General features: G+C 43.8%; 1 pseudogene across 1 annotated transcript in view; it reads left to right on the plus strand.

Annotated features, from left to right (window-relative positions):
- The window catches only part of LOC308304623 (kin of IRRE-like protein 3), a 171,280-nt pseudogene that overhangs the window by 17,514 nt on the left and 135,642 nt on the right, over positions 1-18,124 (plus strand). The window contains exon 2 of the transcript in view: positions 12,138-12,287. The product of the transcript in view is annotated as a kin of IRRE-like protein 3 (transcript). The remainder of the gene's footprint in view (positions 1-12,137; positions 12,288-18,124) is intronic.

Below are 18,124 nucleotides of genomic sequence, written 5' to 3' on the forward strand. Positions count from 1 at the left end.
CATGATCACCACCACCAAGGCAGCTCCTCCTCATCACGCTCGCTGATTGCAGGCTGGGAACGAACCGTCTGAGGATTGCAGAGCGGCGTATAAATGCGCAGATGCGAGGGGCAGGGGCGTCACAAGGGGTAGGAAAGTGGGACTGAGTTACCAGGGCCCAAGTTGGAGGGGCCCTAGTAACTTTAGCTATTGAAAAATAGCAGATATGCAAGCTCACAGCGCGGCACCGAGTGCCGCGCTGCGAGCTTGTAGATCTGCTATTTTTGAAAAGTCGTGAAAATGTGTGCAAGTCTTTGAATCTATGTATTTTTTAAGCGAACATTTGTAACAAAAATTTTGCTTCTGGGGGGGTCCCTGGAACTAAATATTTTGAGATGGGGGTCCGTGGCTAAATACATATAATTTCGGGGGTCCTTCACATGAGCATCACTGACATGGAAACATAGGTTTCTTGCACACATTTTCACAATTTTTTCAAAAATAGCAGATCTACAAGCTCGAAGCGCGGCACTCGGTGCCGCGCTGTGAGCTTGTATATCTGCTATTTTTCAATAGTTAACATTCATGGGGGGCCCGCAGTGAATCCTTGTACCCAGGGCCCAGAATTTGGTGTGACGCCCCTGGGGAGGGGACCACCTGCGACGGAACGACAAAACTAGAGGAGAGGAATAAAGAATAACAATGTGGCTCTGAATGGAAAACAGCAGAAAGCCTAATAGCATAATGAACCCCTTTCTTCTCAGACAATGTTGATTTGAATGTGACGGGTGGAATACTTGTCATTTGGTTCATTTCTGTTTATGTTGTGATTCCTGGGAATAAACTACACGCTGCTATATTGATTCAGTATTAGACGTCTCAAAATGAGTGAAACAATGTGATTCATCTATGGACAGTGGCGTCAGTTCGCACGCGTGCAAGACACCAGTCATGTTGCCATACCTTAGCAATGATACGTTTATTTTAATAAGTACATTTTATATTTTTTCCCCCGTTTCTATGATTTCTTGGGCTGGATATGGCAGCCTGGAATGGTTGTTCAAGTGCAGCTAAACTTGGCATGTTAGTAAACGTGCCACAATTAACAATAATGCATTGCACCTGTGCAGCTGACCTATGGAACCTGGGAATATACCATTTTGTCAAGATGGGGAGAATAAAAGTGTGGAGAATATAATTATAATACCTTGTTAAAGTGACCATTTTTGTTAAATTTTGCATTTGTATGGACGGGACATTTCAACATTTCATCTGTCTCCCAAACTTAATATATTATCATTTCACGCTGTTTAATTGTTTCACAGTACGAAAGAGCATAATGGCATTTACTGTGCGAACGCAACACGAGATGAGAAAGCGGTGTAATTGCTACATTAAGCAATGCTTCTTTATAAGTGATGGAAGAAACACTTACTGTTCCAATTTGGTACCCTTACCATGTAGAGGAATGATAAACAGCCTGGGCAAAGACAAGGAAATAATCTTGTCCACCTCAGATATTACACCACATTTGTCTTCTCTCTGAGGATATTCTAATCAATTTAGGGCTAGATGCTGTTTATGCGGGCCTCTTATTGCATAATGCATGGCGCGTATTAAGTTACAACACAAAAAGATGTTGTCAGGTGTCGAGCGAAGAAATATCGGGAGGGATAAAAGCATGGTTAAAATTCCAGTTTGACCCTTAACACTTAACATAAACAAACACACTGTCGGACGGAAACCACGTATGTCCTAAACCAGGGGTCTTCAACAGGGGGTCCGGGACCCCTAGGGGGTCCTCAGAGTTACTACAGGGGGTCCTGCAAATCTTTGTGTGATAGAAACCTTATTAACCACTTGAACCCTAGCGTCCATATTCTGAGAACTTTAGCCAAAAATAGCAGATCTACAAGCTCACAACGCCTCATGCTGCGAGGCGTTGTGAGCTTGTAGATCGGCTATTTTTAGCAAAGAGCTTTGGTGTAGAGGGAATAAAGAGCAGACTAAGTACAGAGTGAAAGGTCAAGTTTATTAAGTATTGACGGTTCAAGTGGTTAAATATCTGAAAACACAGATTGACATGAATCCAAAATACACTGATGATTGTGCAGTCAAACGATGAAACTATATGGAATCTATATGAAAAGGTGTGGGGGTCCCTGCTTCATCTCTCTCTTGACTAAGGGGTCCTTGGCCTGAAAACGTTGAAGACCCTTGTCCTAAACCGTTGCTTTTTGGGACATTAAAAATAAAAAAGAACTTGTGTTCCAATGGATCCAATGTAGTTAGTACATTATTTAGTTATAAGCTCTTTTTCATTGGTTCACTTATATATTAAAAAACAAAACAAAAAAAATTATAGGCGAACATTTACACACATTTAGCTTAATATCGAAAACAGCAGATCTACAAGCTCACAATGCAATGCCTCGATGCAACGCATTGTAAATCGCCTATCCCCGCTACTTTTGTGCGATGCGGTTAAGTATACAATAGAGCAATACTTGTGAAAAACGAAACAAAAAGATTACATATTTTACGGAGATACAAGGTTTCTGCTCAACGGCGATGATATGAATAAGCGAACGTGTCTAAGAATACCCGGCTTTGCAAACATTATTTGGATACTTCGTAATCTAGGTGTTGATAACCTTGCGAAGACATTCTCTGGGTGTCCTCCAACCACTGAGAACTCCTTGAGAGTGTGTTCCTATCTCCATCCAGCAAGCCCAACAAAGAGAAACTCTGGCAAGAATATACAGTAGAGTTGAACAGCGGTTATTCACTTTTTCTGCATCAGGGCTAGGGATGGCACGATACGCGATATTATCGTTTATCGTGATAAAAAACACTCACTATAATCGTATCGTGGGGATTTAATTTATCGTGATATCGTCCTCCGTCGTGCACTGGCATCAATTCACCTTTTATTTGCCGAGCTGCATATCCGGTACCACTTAAACCCTCTATAATTGGTAAAAGGTATTTATAATATACATACTTGATACAGTCTTTTTTCACGCTATCAAATGTCTTTGCCAAAAACGAGCCGATCTACGTTGTGACGCGTTGTGTCGCGTTGTGACGCGTTGTGACGCGTTGTGAGCTGGTAGATCTGCTATTTGTTGGCAAATGTTCCGCTAATGGTTATCGTCATAATATCGTAAATCGCGATTTCTTTTGTCACAATAATCGTGATATGACATTTTCATATCGTCCCATCCCTAATCAGGGCCCACTTGAAACTCGCGACCCACCCATCTGTTCGGATGGGTGGGCCGTGCATGTTCAGAGCATGTTTATGTTAATGATAAATCAATCAATCATTTGATTGTGTTCCGGCTTGACTCAATGGAACTAAAGTATACTTTGAGTTCCATATTCTAGGTTTGAAAGAAAAAAAAAACACCATGACATTTTTAAATATAAATAGTTGTAGCTATTGATATTATCAATAAAATCTCAGTGTTACGCTAATTATTTAGCATACCACTTATTATTACTTCCCATATTCTCATGGCTGGAGTATATTTTAGTTTGTTGCCATTCGTAGCTTTGAATAATGCAATATGTCCCGTATAGGAGACTTTGTCCAGTGGTGGACCGGCCGTCACTGGAGACTAATAGACCCCTGTCAGACCTCAGCTATTTAATGCATCGCTGTTAGCTAACCATACCATCCTAAAGTGCATTTCTTTTCAGCGAATGAAGACTAATGGAAAAACTATTTAGAGGTAAAATTCCACCTTGTCACAGAACAAAACAAGTGGCAAAAAGAGCCTACTTTATGCCATTAATAATATAGTACATTATACAAAAAAACAAAAAACAGAACAATAATATCCCCTTGGGCACTCACTCATATGGGGTGTGCGCGGTGTGTGCGTGCTTGTGTGGATGCACGTGCATGCATGTTTCTGGGAGAATGCCTCACCACCGTAGAGTTGAATTACCTTCTTCATGTTTGTTTGGGCTACCAGTGAGCAGGGGCGTCACACCAAATTCTGGGCCCTGGGTACAAGGATTCACTGCGGGCCCCCCATGAATGTTAACTAATGAAAAATAGCAGATATACAAGCTCACAGCGCGGCACCGAGTGCCGCGCTGCGAGCTTGTATAGATCTGCTATTTTTGAAAAATTGTGAAAATGTGTGCAAGAAACCTATGTTTCCATGTCAGTTGTTGTGCTCAAACTTCTTTATGTCAAGGACCCCCAAAATGATATTCATTTGGCCACGGACCCTTATCTCAAAATATCTAGTTCCGGGGACCCCCCAGAAGCAAAATTTGAGTTACAAACGTTCGCTTAAAAAATACATATATTCAAAGATTTGCACACATTTTCACGACTTTTCAAAAATAGCAGATCTACAAGCTCGCAGCACTGTGAGCTTGTATATCTGCTAATTTTCAATAGCTAAAGTTACTAGGGCCCCTCCACCTTGGGCCCTAGTAACTCAATCCCACTTTCCCCCCCTCCGTGTGACGCCCCTGCCAGTGAGAGGCCTAAAGACCTCAGGCAGAGGTAGATGGAGACCACAGCGGTGGCATTGAGCACATCTCTGCGTCTGCAGTTCTTCCTGGCTGATGGGGCTCCACCTGAGCTCCTCATAAGCCCTAGGCAGTCGTGTAAAGTAACTTAAAGCTATACTGTGTAAGTTGCTAAACTAGTGGTCAGTCGCGGTATTGCTTTTTTCGGCCGTTTTTCGCCCGGAGTTCGCGGACCACTGGAGCGGCGCCGCAAAACACCGCGACCGATACTAATCCATGGAGGGGTAGAACGTAATTTTCTGAGCAGGATTTGGGGAGTGAGAGGTTAAGAATCCTTCACCATTGTAAACACTGGTTGCTGAGGGAGGCTACTTCCTGAAGAGGCTGTTATTGGCCATGTGTGTATGATCTGCGATATGATTGGCCAACGTATACACAACGTATACAGATGATGCAGATGACGTCATTTTTCCGCGAAATTCTACCCCCCTCACGGCTCATAGAAAACATATAAAGAGAAGGCTTCAGAAGCTGAAAATAACGGAGTGGGGGTTCTAAAACTTAAGCGATTTAACAGTTAGGACAATTTTAAGAATTGTTTTATAAAAAAAGTTACATGGTATAACTTTAAGTACAGTTTTGAGGCATTTGTACTTTACTTGAGTATTCCAAATTTCCAATACTTTAATTCTACTCCACAACATCTCGGATCCAGATTTTGTTCTTTTACTCCACTACATTTATTTGAAAACTTCGTCACCAGTTATTTTGCAGATATACATTATAACATTATAAAAAACACATGAATCACTTTGTTACAACCACCCATTTTCAATATTGAACTATGGTTTCAATACAAACCCCAAAATCAATCCTCCAGTTCTAGGGAGAACTTTTTCCCCCCACACAACTCCTCTAAGGTATATTAATATTTAATGCCAACATTTCATACTTTTACTCAAGTCCATTTTGAATTCCGGACTTTTACTTGTAAGGCTGCAGCCACACCAAAATATGGTCGGCAGCGGATAAACTCTTTTGGTGCGCGGTTGACTAAAAACACAGAGAGCGCATTCTGTCCCAAAGCCAGTGACGCGCCTGTCACTCAATTCCCGCAACGCCCTCCCTCCCTGTAGCCTGTATGTTAGCCAGGTTACGTTGCGACTTGCGAGGTTATCAATTTAATAGGCTTTATTATCATCATCTTTACGTGTCAACTCTATAATGGACAGGCGAAGGGTACTCACTTGCTTTATTGGAAGGGGAGATGCAACAAGCTGAAAAGAGAAGAGTTTGGGTGCATGAGACTCTTCAAAACAAAACATCTCCCAGTCCCTTCCTGATTCTCGGAATGTTACGCCTTCGACTCACCCGATTGGACAGAGGGGGGAAACCAGAATCAGCGTGGAGAATTTCTTTGCTCCAGCATAAACGCAAGGTCTGCGCGGCCACTGACATGAAACCGCCCCCTTCTCATTGAAATGCATTGGCGGAACGCGGATTCCACTCTCATAGGTATTTTGGTGTGAGGGCACCCTAACAGATTATTTCTATATTGCAGTATTGATACTTTTACTTAAGTAAAATATTTGAGTACGTTTTCCCACCACTGACCCCAGCCAGGTACAGTGCATTATTAGAGGCTATACAGCTGCTGAGGGCTATGGCACAATAGACATTAATGAAGTACATTCACTTGAGTACTGTACTTAAGTACTTTTTTGGGTATCTGTGTTTTCTGTATACTTATGACTTTCATTCCACTACTAATCTTTAGGAAGGGGAAAAAACACATTATGAACGCACCACTTAAGCCCTGTTTCTACAAGCTGATCACCGCTGAGCTTATCTGCTGTTTTCACTGTTATATTTTTATTTTATTTTATCTTTATTTTTACATTTTAACAGTGAAACAATTTTAAAAAGCATGCGCTTTTGAATACTTGAGTAACTCAAGTGCACATTTGACAGAGCAACTTTCACGAGTTGAGAGTTGAGAGGAGTAAGGTACTCTATACTCTGACTCAAGTACTGCGGTTGAGTACTTTATCACTGAGTCTAGCTGTGTGGCACTACTTCGGGTGGAACACACGCACACGCACACACACACACACACACACACACACACACACACACACACACACACACACACACACACACACACACACACATGCACACACACAGGTGCACAACTTCACAGTGAGTATACTGTGCCTAGTAGTGATGCGCGGGCCGACCCGGTGCCCCCACCCGCCCGCCAACCCGCCCGCGATGCGGGTGGGTGGGTCAAGGTTTCAGACTCAATTGGTGGGCGGCGGGCCGCCAAAAATAAATAAGAATAATCACCTGTTCTTATTTGCCTTTTATTCTTAATAAGAGTAGGCCTATAAGAATAAGAATACAACGCTTGAATACGAGCACGAGCGAGCAAGTTTTAAAATGCGCCAGAGAGGAGCGAGGTTTCTCCTCCGCTCCTTGGTGCGAGGACCGTCCCAATTCCGCTCCTGTTGGGCCTGCGAACCACATTTTGCCAACATTTGACACAACGTGAGCACAGCAGAAGAATGCACAAACAATTCAGCGCGTGTCGCTGATCAGGATTTCACTTATATGTCTCTGTCATCCACATAAGTCCGTTTATAAATACTTTGTGTCAGTTAAGTTATATAACCAGCCAGTCAACAGATACGATTTGAAACACAACTTTCGCAAGTGAGACGGATTTTTTGACTGAATGAACCAACCACGCTCACCTCGAGTCGCTCCCATCTCCCCAAACTGGTGATTAATCAATAACCAACAGGATTTAATATTTTTTTTACTTTTAAATTTTTATCCCACGATTTTTGTAAGCCATTTTTTCACCCGGTGCCAATTGCCTAAGCTGTGATCCTGGGCTCTACTCTCCCTCTGCCAACCTGGGGAGGGCCCCGAACTGAGCTCATGCTTCCTTCAATGCATGAGGAGTGAGCAGGCCGCTTCTTATCACCTGACAGGGGGAGCTTCCCCGGTTGGACGTAGCGCGTGGAAGGAACACGTTATTCCAACCAGTTCCATTCCCCTCCATCAGGCGCCCCGGCGGGCCAGGGGGAGGCTTTATAGAGACCAGGATTACTGCATGTTTTTGTGAGGGTATCTACCCTAGGAGACACGGGGAGAACATGCAAACTCCACACAGAAAGGCGAACAGGATTTAATATTGTCCGTCTTTTGCTGTCTGTTTAAAGTGCGAGGCGCTGTATAAATATGATTGACATAAAACCTGAAACGCCATTCTTACCCCTACGATGCCCCCGCGAAGAATGAATGTCTTTTAGGCTAAACCCCAATTTGAACAACACGTTTGTTTATTTAGCCCATGACAATATTGTGCTACTGCAAACCTTTCTGTAAAGCGACTTTGGGTACTTAGAAGAGCCGTATATAAAGATGAGCTATTGTGGAGATGATATACCATCTTTTTTTAAATGCGGGTTGCGGGGCGGGCGGATTCGTTGATTTATATAGACCTATTGTTCTGCGGCGCGGGCGGGCAGGTTACGTTCCGTGCGGGCTGTGGGCCGTGCGGGTTATGAAAAAAACCTGACCCGCGCATCACTATAGTGCCTAGTATAGCACTAAAGTGAAATAGCACAGGTCTTGAAGGGTTATAGCTTCCTCCTCGCTCGCGGAAAGAAGTGCAGAGGACATCTTTAAAGGACCATTATGTGTACCATATATGCATGAATATGTATTCATGAAACGTTTGTTTTCGTATTATTCAATGTTCCCTTTTACTGGCTTTCACAGCGGGAAATTCTGTTGCCAGTGGCTAGTCTTTAAAATGTCTGCTCTCTCATTCACCTTGACCCCTGCAGCACATTAGTGGCAAAATGGATCTTTTAGTGCAGGTTTGCTTCGTGATTCAGTCACGGTCTGCTGCAGTGGTTCTCAGCGTGGGGTCTGGGGACCCACAGGGGTTCTTGAGGGTGTTCCAGGGGTTCCCTTGTTAAATGAATAGGTTTATAGAAACCAAATGGACCGTTTCAGGTCTGTAATTCCCATAAGGAGCCAAATGGACCCGTTGCATTTCTGCACTTTACATTTTACCACATAACCACCTAGCCAGGTTTGTAATTTTGGGGCGTGCCATATAATAGGTGAACATTCTGTGAAAATAGCATTGTGAGCTTGTGAGATTTTCTTGCCAAAGTGATTTGGTGTAGAGCAGTGGTACTTCTCAGCCTTTTCATGCCGCAACCCCCAAAATAATCATATTTTAACTGGGGGAGAGTTGAGGCATTACATTTAGTATAACACGGTTCTATTGTGAAAATAGCAGATCTACATAAGCAGACAGGTGATTTTATATATAGGTATTTATGAGTATGCCAAGCTCAGTCTACTTATACTGTAGTAATACTACTAAATACTATGTTGAATGCCAGCGTCCCTATTATGGGGGAACATTCATTACAAATAGCAGGTGTACAAGCTCGAGCTGGTAGATCTGCTATTTTCCATGAAAAGATTAGTGAACATGCCACGTACACAGTCGACCACGGTCAACTAAGCATTAGTTTACTGTATAGAATGGTTTACCCACTTGAACCCCAGCATCCTTAATTGCGACTGTAGGTCACATTTACTGCAGCTCATGTGCGTCAGTCAGTCAGTCACGCCTCATGTCACGCTCCATATATTATGGCCAAGACAGAATTAATTTGCAAGTGTGACTCGTGTCACGAGTCACGACAACCACACTTGCAAATTAATTCTGTCCTTGTCCCTTTTATGCCCATATATGGAGATCCCTGATGTCAATATTAAGCCCATATCTGGGAATGCCCATATAATGGACATATTGTGTCATGATAACCAGTGTGGTTGTCACTACGGGAGTCACACGTGCAAATGTATTCCGTCCTTGTACCTTGTATGCCCATATATGGAGATCCCTGATGTCATCAATATTAAGCCCATATCTGTGAATGCCCATAAATGGAGATATTGTATCAGTCTAGGTCGCTTCTCGCCCTTAGGTGGTCTTACTGGTAGTGTACTGTATAGTGAGAGAACGTGACGTCCTTTGAACTCCATTGAATGGCTCTTCAAGCTATATTCTTGGGGGAGCGTTCCCCCCAAAATGTCTGAGCTAGATCGGTCTATATTTGATGCGGAGTTAGACCAGAAAAAGTGCAGTTGTAACTCATGTCCTTTCATAGTGAGAAAGAGAGGGTGTAAGTGGTTAAGTGGTTCAGATAGCACCTATATTTCGGAGATGGATCGTAGCTATGTGTGGATCCGTGTAGGTTCTCAAGGACTTTTAATCCCAATCCAGCCTGAGAGGTGTTTCATCCCAATTCTTTCTGCTGCGGCTTAACTTTTTTTTCCAGCGCGCCGTCGGCGATGGAAAAAGAAAAGCAATAAGAAAAGTAGGGCGAGCAACGGTTTGAGAGGCACAGAGGGTGGCATCACGGACCCTGGGAGAGTAGTAAGAGGGGAGGGGGGATGGGGGGGGGGGGGGGGGGGGGGAGCTGTGACACGATAGCACGAAGACCAGGGGAATACCAAGAGAGAGACAGGAGGAGCAGAAATGATTCAGACTAATAAACAAAATAGGATGCCAAGATTGGGGTCCTGCGGTACGAAGTCACAAGGAGGCCCCAGGCGACTGCCTGCTCTGCCATATGGAGGGTTCAGCCATTCAAGATGGCTCCTAAATGGGGTTAAGAACTGTCAACAACATATTTCTGTCCCCCCACCCCTCCCCCTCCTCCTCCTCCTTTCATTTCCAGCTGTAGACCGCAAATACACTTCATTACCTCTCTTTGACACGCATATAAATTTAGCTCAGCTTAGTTTTGTTATACTGTATAGTATACAGTGTATACTGTAGATCAGTGTTTCTCAAACTTTCAAATATCAAGGTCTTCTCTTAACTCTGACAGTGTACAAATGAACCCGTTAGGGTTCATTTGGTTCCATTTGTACACTGTCAGAGTTACAGATTTCTATGGGTAAATTTAGACCCCCATAAAGGAACCCACAGAGTCCCTGGAATCCACTTTGAGAACCACTGCTGTAGATACTATTTAAGTGAGATGTTGAAATGACTACACAAATTGATAAAGGAAAAAGGGGGATTAGTAAATTATGTAATCGCGAAATCAAAAGAAAATTCGACAAGGACTGAAGAAATATTATAATAACTGAACGCAACAGGATGGACAATTATAGAATGGTAAATGCGGTAACACATTGTATACACCCTGATGTAGAAACTGAAGTGGGGTTTATATGATCGTGCGTGCGCGTGTTTGTGTGAGTGATGTATGGCTTATGATATAAGATCTGTGCATGTCTTTGTGTCGAAGCAGCTTAGGAGAGGAGGTAGAGTGAGTGATACCATTCAGTTGTACGCTATTATTGAGCACATAGTGAGGCTAAAGCCTGATTCATACTTAGATGCGTGCTGGTGTCATGCACTGAAAAGAGCACATCTAAGGTTTTGTGAGCTCATAGATTGGTTATTTTTGGTGTGCGACACGGCGCGCAACCAGCCACTCAGGCTTATAACTGTGATGCAGTTTCGTTCACATGTCTCGGGCTGCAGCTGATAGATGTCGATTCATTCATGGTGCATAGGAGCCTATACTATATAAAGTATTCATATGGACAAGCTCTTCTCTGTCTCATCGAGAACCAATTGTGACGTTAAGTTGCTATCATGAGCAAAGCAAGGCCAGTGAATCAGGCTCCGATGAGGATTTAGGACCTCGCTAGCCCACTGTTGACATCACAGTTAGCTGATGCAGTGCTATCTTAACCACATAAACCCTCTACTAAAACGAACCTGCATTGGCTCTGTACTTAAGCTCTTTTTTTTACCTCTACACCAACAAATCTCGCCGAACATAGCCAATCTACAAGCTCACAACAAGTCACAAGATTACAAGCTTGTAGATCGGTTAGGATCTTCCTCATTCAATTAAGTATGTATAGGGCTTAAGTGGTTAAAGGGATTAGTTCACCCCAAAAACGACCTTTTTTTTCTATCGATTACTCACCCCGGAGTTGAATTCATGGATATATATCGTTGTTGTCAGGTGGAAACCTCGTATCTCCAAGTTTCAAATTTGTATGTTCTTTCGCAAAGCAAAGCCCTGCTTCATCATACAAGGCTGTTGCACAAAAGTAGTGAAAACAGCTGATCTACAAGCACACCGCGAGGCGTTTTGTGCTTGTAGATCGGCTGTTTTCACTAGTTTAAATCATTTTTAAAATCATAAATGCAAAACGAACGGTTTTGGACATACAAGGTTTTCATCGGACAACGACGATATATATATATATTTCTTTTTTTTGTCGCATTCCTAAGCAAATCATTTGAGGAGACTCTTTGTGTCTCCATAGGGAACCACTGCTAGTCATCAAATTATTGGCTTAGGAATGCGAGAAAAAAAAAGAAATGTCTCCATGGGGTGAGTAATCGATAGAAAAAAGGTCATTCTGGGGGTGAACCATACCATTCTCTTGACAATGTTCTGCATCAGTGGGGGTTGTCTGTCTCACAATGCATGGTCTTTTGATATCATTATGATTTTCCTGGTCTGGTCTTCTCGTGTGGATGCGGTAGGTTCATTGTATGATTGGAGACTAATGAGTCCTCTGGTCTCTTTCAGGGAGCAGTGCTGTGTTCACCCAGCAGCCCACGGACCTGGTGGTGGTGGCAGGCCAGCCAGTCACTCTTCCCTGCTCCATCCCTGGCTACCATGGCATGGTGCTCTGGCTCCGTGACGGCATGGCACTGGGGGTTAACAGGGATCTCTCAGGTAATGGCCCTCAGACAGTCTGTCCTATATGTTGTCTGACTGACTCTGTGACTGGCCAGATGGCCCCTCGGGTGTCAGATGTCTGCGTGTGCAACTTCCACTCTGTCTCTTGCTGATTTTTTTGGTCTTTTTGACTAGGTGTGCCCAGGGACGTGCTGGGCCCCTGATTCAGCCCGGGAAAAAGAGTTGGAGAGGCCCTATTTTTTATTTTTTTCTCGTCGTTGTCGGGTGGAAACCTTATATGTCCAAAACCGTTTGTTTATCATTTAAAAATGATTTAAACTAGTGAAAACAGCCGATCTACAAGCCGATCTACAAGCACACAACGCCTCGCGGTGCGAGGCGTTGTGTGCTTGTAGATTTGCTGTTTTCACTTCTTTTGTGCAACGGCCTTGTATGTTGGCTGCACAGCCCCCAAAATGGAATGAAGGCCGACATTTTTTATTTATTTTTTCCTAATGGCCGGCCTGGACCGGCCGGGAATGAACCGGCCGTTCGGGAGTTGTCCCGCTTTTCCCAATGGCCAGCACGTCCCTGGGTGTGCCTACAACACGGTTGAACACTTTTTTATCGCCCACGCAATAATGTTTCTCGTCACTTTGCACGTCCCTCAGATCTTGTGCATGGCATTAGTGCAGGGGTCTTCAACGTTTTCAGGCCAAGGACCCCTTAGTTGAGAGAGAGATGAAGCAGGGACCCCCACAACCTTTTCATAGATTCCATATAGTTTCATCGTTTGACAGCATAAACATCATTTTGAATTCATGGCAATTTGTGTTTTCAGATAATGAACCACTTGAGCCGTCAATACCTAATACACTTGACCTCTGTACTTGGTGTGCTCTTTTTCCCCTCTACACCAAACCTTTGCCAAAAATAGCCGATCTACATGCTCTGCGAGGCGTTGTGAGCTTGTAGATCTGATATTTTTGGCTAAAGTTCTCAGAATATGGGCGCTAGGGTTCAAGTGGTTAATATAAAAAACGGAGAGAAAAAAAGGTGTCTATCACACAAAGATTTGGAGGACCCCCTGTAGTAACTATGAGGACCCCCTAGGGGTCCCGGACCCCCTGTTGAAGACCCTTGCATTAGGGAATAGTTTTGTACTATTTGAAAACAGTTGCCATCTCAATCGTGTGACATTCGGTTTCAGAGAGATTAGAACACGCACATTCTATTATAGGGTGCTGGGCTGAGAGATCAGTGAGGAAGATGAACAGAAGGCCCCTACACTGCTAAACCTTTTTACTATTTTGAAAGATAATAATATATACAGTATATAGTTCAATAAATTGATCTGCAAGCTCACAACCAGTCGATCTAGATTGGCATTTTGAACTATTTACATTTGTTTTTCATGGGGTGCCTGCTGGCCTAGCGGTCCATGCGCATACCACATAGGCTCTAATGCCTGACAGCGAGTCGCGAGTTCGAGTCCCGATCCCGACGACCTTTCGTGCATGTCACTTCCCATCTCTCTCCCAAGATTTTCAAAATAGTAAAAGGTTTTGGGTTTTGGCATATTGGGGTAAGGCGCCGCACAAGATAGGGCCCCTATTCTAGAAATGATCAACCTTTGAGTAGCGTGAAAAGCACTATTCAAATAATATGGTATTAATAATTATTGCTACTTTTGATTTGAACAGGATCGTACAGTCTGTGTTTGTGTAGCCTTCTATTCTTTCGCTGAAAACCTACGGTTTCAGCGTGAACGTTCTTTTGGCGATCGATTTTTTTCCCTCATTGCTGTGGGTGTCAGTTTGTTCTGAACAAGCGTACTTTCTTTGTGCCTCCTCTTTTGTTTTAGATTCTGTGTGGATCCGTGCTCAAGGTCGCTAACTGTTTGGCGAACACTTCCCTTTGCTCGAGCACGAGCGCGTATTTACTTTAGTTTGACAGGTAAATAGCAGCAACTCACGGCAAAGAGAAGCGAACGCGTAAACACTCATCGGGAACACACGGCAGCAGCACACTGTCAATCTTTTCATCCCGCGGAAAATATCGAGAGCCTTGCCCCCTCGCCGATGCATGCGTCCAACTGGGTTAAAGAAAGTCAACATTTGAAAGTTGCAATTTATCACATAACATCTGTTCCACTGGCAGATGGCTAATCGTGTTTAGCTCATTTCTGTCTGTGACCCCCCCACCCCCCACCCCTCCGCCTCACATCCTTCCCCGGGCTTTTTTTTTTTCTTCAGAAGACGAGCTGATTCCCCTCCAATCAGCTTTGTGAGGTGTGTGTGTGTGTGTACGCGCACGCGCGTGTGTGCGTGCGTGCATGCATGCGTGCATGTACAGTATGCGTGTGTCGCTGGAGGGGTTGGCTCAACAACAGCAAACCTCGACGCTAAGCCTGAGCTACCGTCGGAAGAGATGTGACGCATGCACACTTGAATCGGAAAGTGAGAGCTAGAGAATAAGATGTTTTTTGTCCCTAAACCATCCACCACTGTAGTCCCTGAAGACTCTTTCCTGGATGGAGACTTAGGATACCTTGTCACGCAGTCCTATTTTAGCATGTTAATGTTCACGCCGCTTGTATTCCCCAGCAGACATTGTTCTGCTTGGCCTGTTTTTTCCTTCGCCGCCTCTTTTGTTATAGGCGCCCCGTTCCCTTAATTGGGCCTCGGAGGACAATTCCCTTCTATTACATCCATTCCATTTGACTCTGGGGCCCTACCCCGGTGTCACTGAACAAAGTCATAATGACCAGACCCAGAGGAATCCACCGGTGCTTAACCAAACATCACTGTCGACACGGATTTGTGAAGGGAGACGGACAGGCCAGGACAGGAGCTGTGCACAATCAGTGTTGATTTCGTCGACTAAAAACTATGACGAAAAATGTTTGTCGACTGCATTTTTTTCCACAGACGAAAACAAAATAAAAACTAAACAACAACTAAGCTGTGATGACTAAAACTAAGACTAAATATATAGACAATTTAGTCAACAAAATAAAAACTAGACTAAAATGTTAGGGAGGGACTAGTGGAGAAGACAAGTCATTTTATGTCTGGTTGCGTGCCACTGGTTGCGTGCCACATTCATGTGCTGAAAATAGCTGATCTACAAGCTCACAGCGTGTCGCGCTGCGACACGTTGTGAGCTTGTAGATCGGCTATTTTCAGCGTGCAACCAAATGTAAAATCAGTTATTACGATGCAATCAAGGCCTGCCAAAATACATTTCAGTTGACTAAATCAACTGTAGATTTAGTCGCCTAAAATTAGACTAAAACTAATACTTTTCAGGTGACTATGACTAAAACTAAATAACATTTTATTCAAAAGACTATGACTAAAACTAGATCAAAATTTGCTGTTTGCTAACAGATGGAACCATACGGACCCTTAAACGGGGTCCAACTCTCCTGAGTTTGTGTTTTGTGTGTGCATTGTGCACTGTAAAGTCCTCAGTGTTTTTCAACTCAGAGAGTGTGAAAATAGAACCAAATAGACCCTTATTTGTGTGTGTGTGTGTGTGTGTGTGCGTGCGTGCGTGCGTGCGTGCGTGCGTGCGTGCGTGCGTGCGTGCGTGCGTGCGTGCGTGCGTGCGTGCGAGCATCTGTGTTCTCTGTGGTGGTTTCTGGGTAAATGTTCGTGCCTGCCATGGCGTAAACAGCACTTTGACTCCTTATCGCAGATCAATGACAATGGCTGGTGTGAAGTGGAGAGGATCTGTCTATGTTTGCTGCGCACAGTTTGCTTTGAGGCTACACAGTGTAATTGGCCTTATTGTCATGGACAACAGACGATGGCCCTTCCTGCTGACAGTGCGTTATGGTTTAAATGGGGCTATCATCATTATTGTCATTGTCAAAATTACTCCGGGATGTAAAAACATATTAGCGCGCAAAAAGATAATAGCCCTCGTGAAGCTAAACATCATTTGCAATTTTGACTGAACAGGCCGTGTGTGTGTGTGTGTGCGCTGAAGTAGCATGCTAATTTAAATCCGAGGCAAAAGTCAATGAAGTGAAATGTGACCCACCCCTCGTGCTCTGAAAATGAGTTCTGAGACTGAGAGGGAAGGTGATGGGGGAGGTCTGTACAGGGACGTGCTGGGCCCCTGATTCAGCCCGGGAAAAAGAGTTGGAGAGGCCCTCATTGCACGCTATAGAGAGATCTCTCTCTATAGCACTGCTGCCACTCAAAAATTTGCCATTTCAGATCATGACAAGTGACAAGCCAGTGGGCTAATTATATGAGTTATATTTCGTCATTGTCGGGTGGAAACCTTGTATGTCCAAAACCATTTTAAAAATGATTTAAACTAGTGAAAACAGCCAATCTACAAGCACACAACGCCTCGCACCGCGAGGCGTTGTGTGCTTGTAGATCTGCTGTTTTCTCTACTTTTGTGCGACGGCCTTGAATGATGAAGCAGGGATTTACTTTGCGAAAAAAATTACAAATTTGAAACTTGGAGATACGAGGTTTCTGCCCGACAGTGACGAATTGATTTGTTGGCCGCCCAGCCCCCAAAATGGAACGAAGGCCGACCTTTTTATTTTTTTCCTAATGGCCGGCCTGGACCGGCCGGGAATGAACCAGCCGTTCAGGAGTTGTCCCGCTTTTCCCAATGGCCAGCACGTCCCTGGACCCACCCCTCGTGCTCTGAAAATTAGTTCTGAGACTGAGAGGGAAGGTGATGGGGGAGGTCTGTATGTGCAAATGCTTGGGGCCACAAACTCTCCTCCTCACTGGGTCCTCCTGTCTTTGGGTGCCCGGCTAAAAGTTATAACACAAAGATCTAAGTATCATTTCCTATCAATATCGCAAGCGGTCATCATACAGCAAATCACAGCAGCAAAAAGTGGCAATCATGCTGGTCTTTTTTTCTTTTTTTCTTTTCATTAACGTAGGGCTCCCATAAGGTCCTCTGCCCTTATGGAGGGCCCTAAGTTAATGGTGCCCTCTCTCTTAACACACGACACGGGTGACCAACAGGTTTTGAGATCGCAGAGTAATAACTGTCCCCGTGAAGGTCTCAGAAATGTCCCCTTCCATGACTTTTCCTAAATACTCAAGAAATGTTTTCCCCTTCTAAAACGTTTCCTAAGTATGAAATAATATACCATTATACCACTCTGACTGTTAGTTATCGGTCATAAAGACAGGTCTCACCCATTCCTCCCCCTCCCAGAAGCAAGGAGAGAATTTCACACCTTTTGCGTTCCCCATTTGAGAGGTCAATTGAAATGCTAATTCACATTTGGAAGACAATAGAACCCCCGCTGGCAGCAGGGGAGGAGGTGTTGCTCTCCTGGGCCAAAGGGAAAAATTGACCTGTCAATTTGACTGATAAATGCAGTCAGAGTGCAAGTGATTTTCACCTGAGTGTTAATCAGTGCCCACCTGTGTATTAAGCCTTTGCCTCTCATATGCTGAGGCCTCTAGCCTTCCCCTCAAATACTGCTGCTTGGAGCCAGTGATGAACCAGTCACATGTTTGTGTAGTTCGTACAAGACCAGTGATAAACCAGTCACAGGTGTGTGTATTCTCTGTATAAAACCACATAAACCTGTTTTTCTACCCTTTTCATATCAAGGTCCATTATTTATTGAGCATTTAGCCTCTCAACTCAACACTCCTATGTTGTATTGATGTGGTACAGTACCATACAGGCAAACGTTGATCAAAATAACAATTCTTCTACATTCTCTATTTGTGTAGACTTCTGGTAAATTAAGTATTTGCAGTTGTTAACAATAATTTCTTGAGAGTGTAAAATGAAACCAAATGGACCCATAAGGGTACATTTGTTTCATTGTATGCTCTCGAGAGTGAAAGATCTAGGCTATAATGGTCCATTTGGTTTCCAACTCTCCATCA

This window comes from Nannobrachium achirus (assembly GCF_963921795.1).
Source record: "Nannobrachium achirus genome assembly, chromosome: 19".
NCBI lineage: Eukaryota > Metazoa > Chordata > Actinopteri > Myctophiformes > Myctophidae > Nannobrachium > Nannobrachium achirus.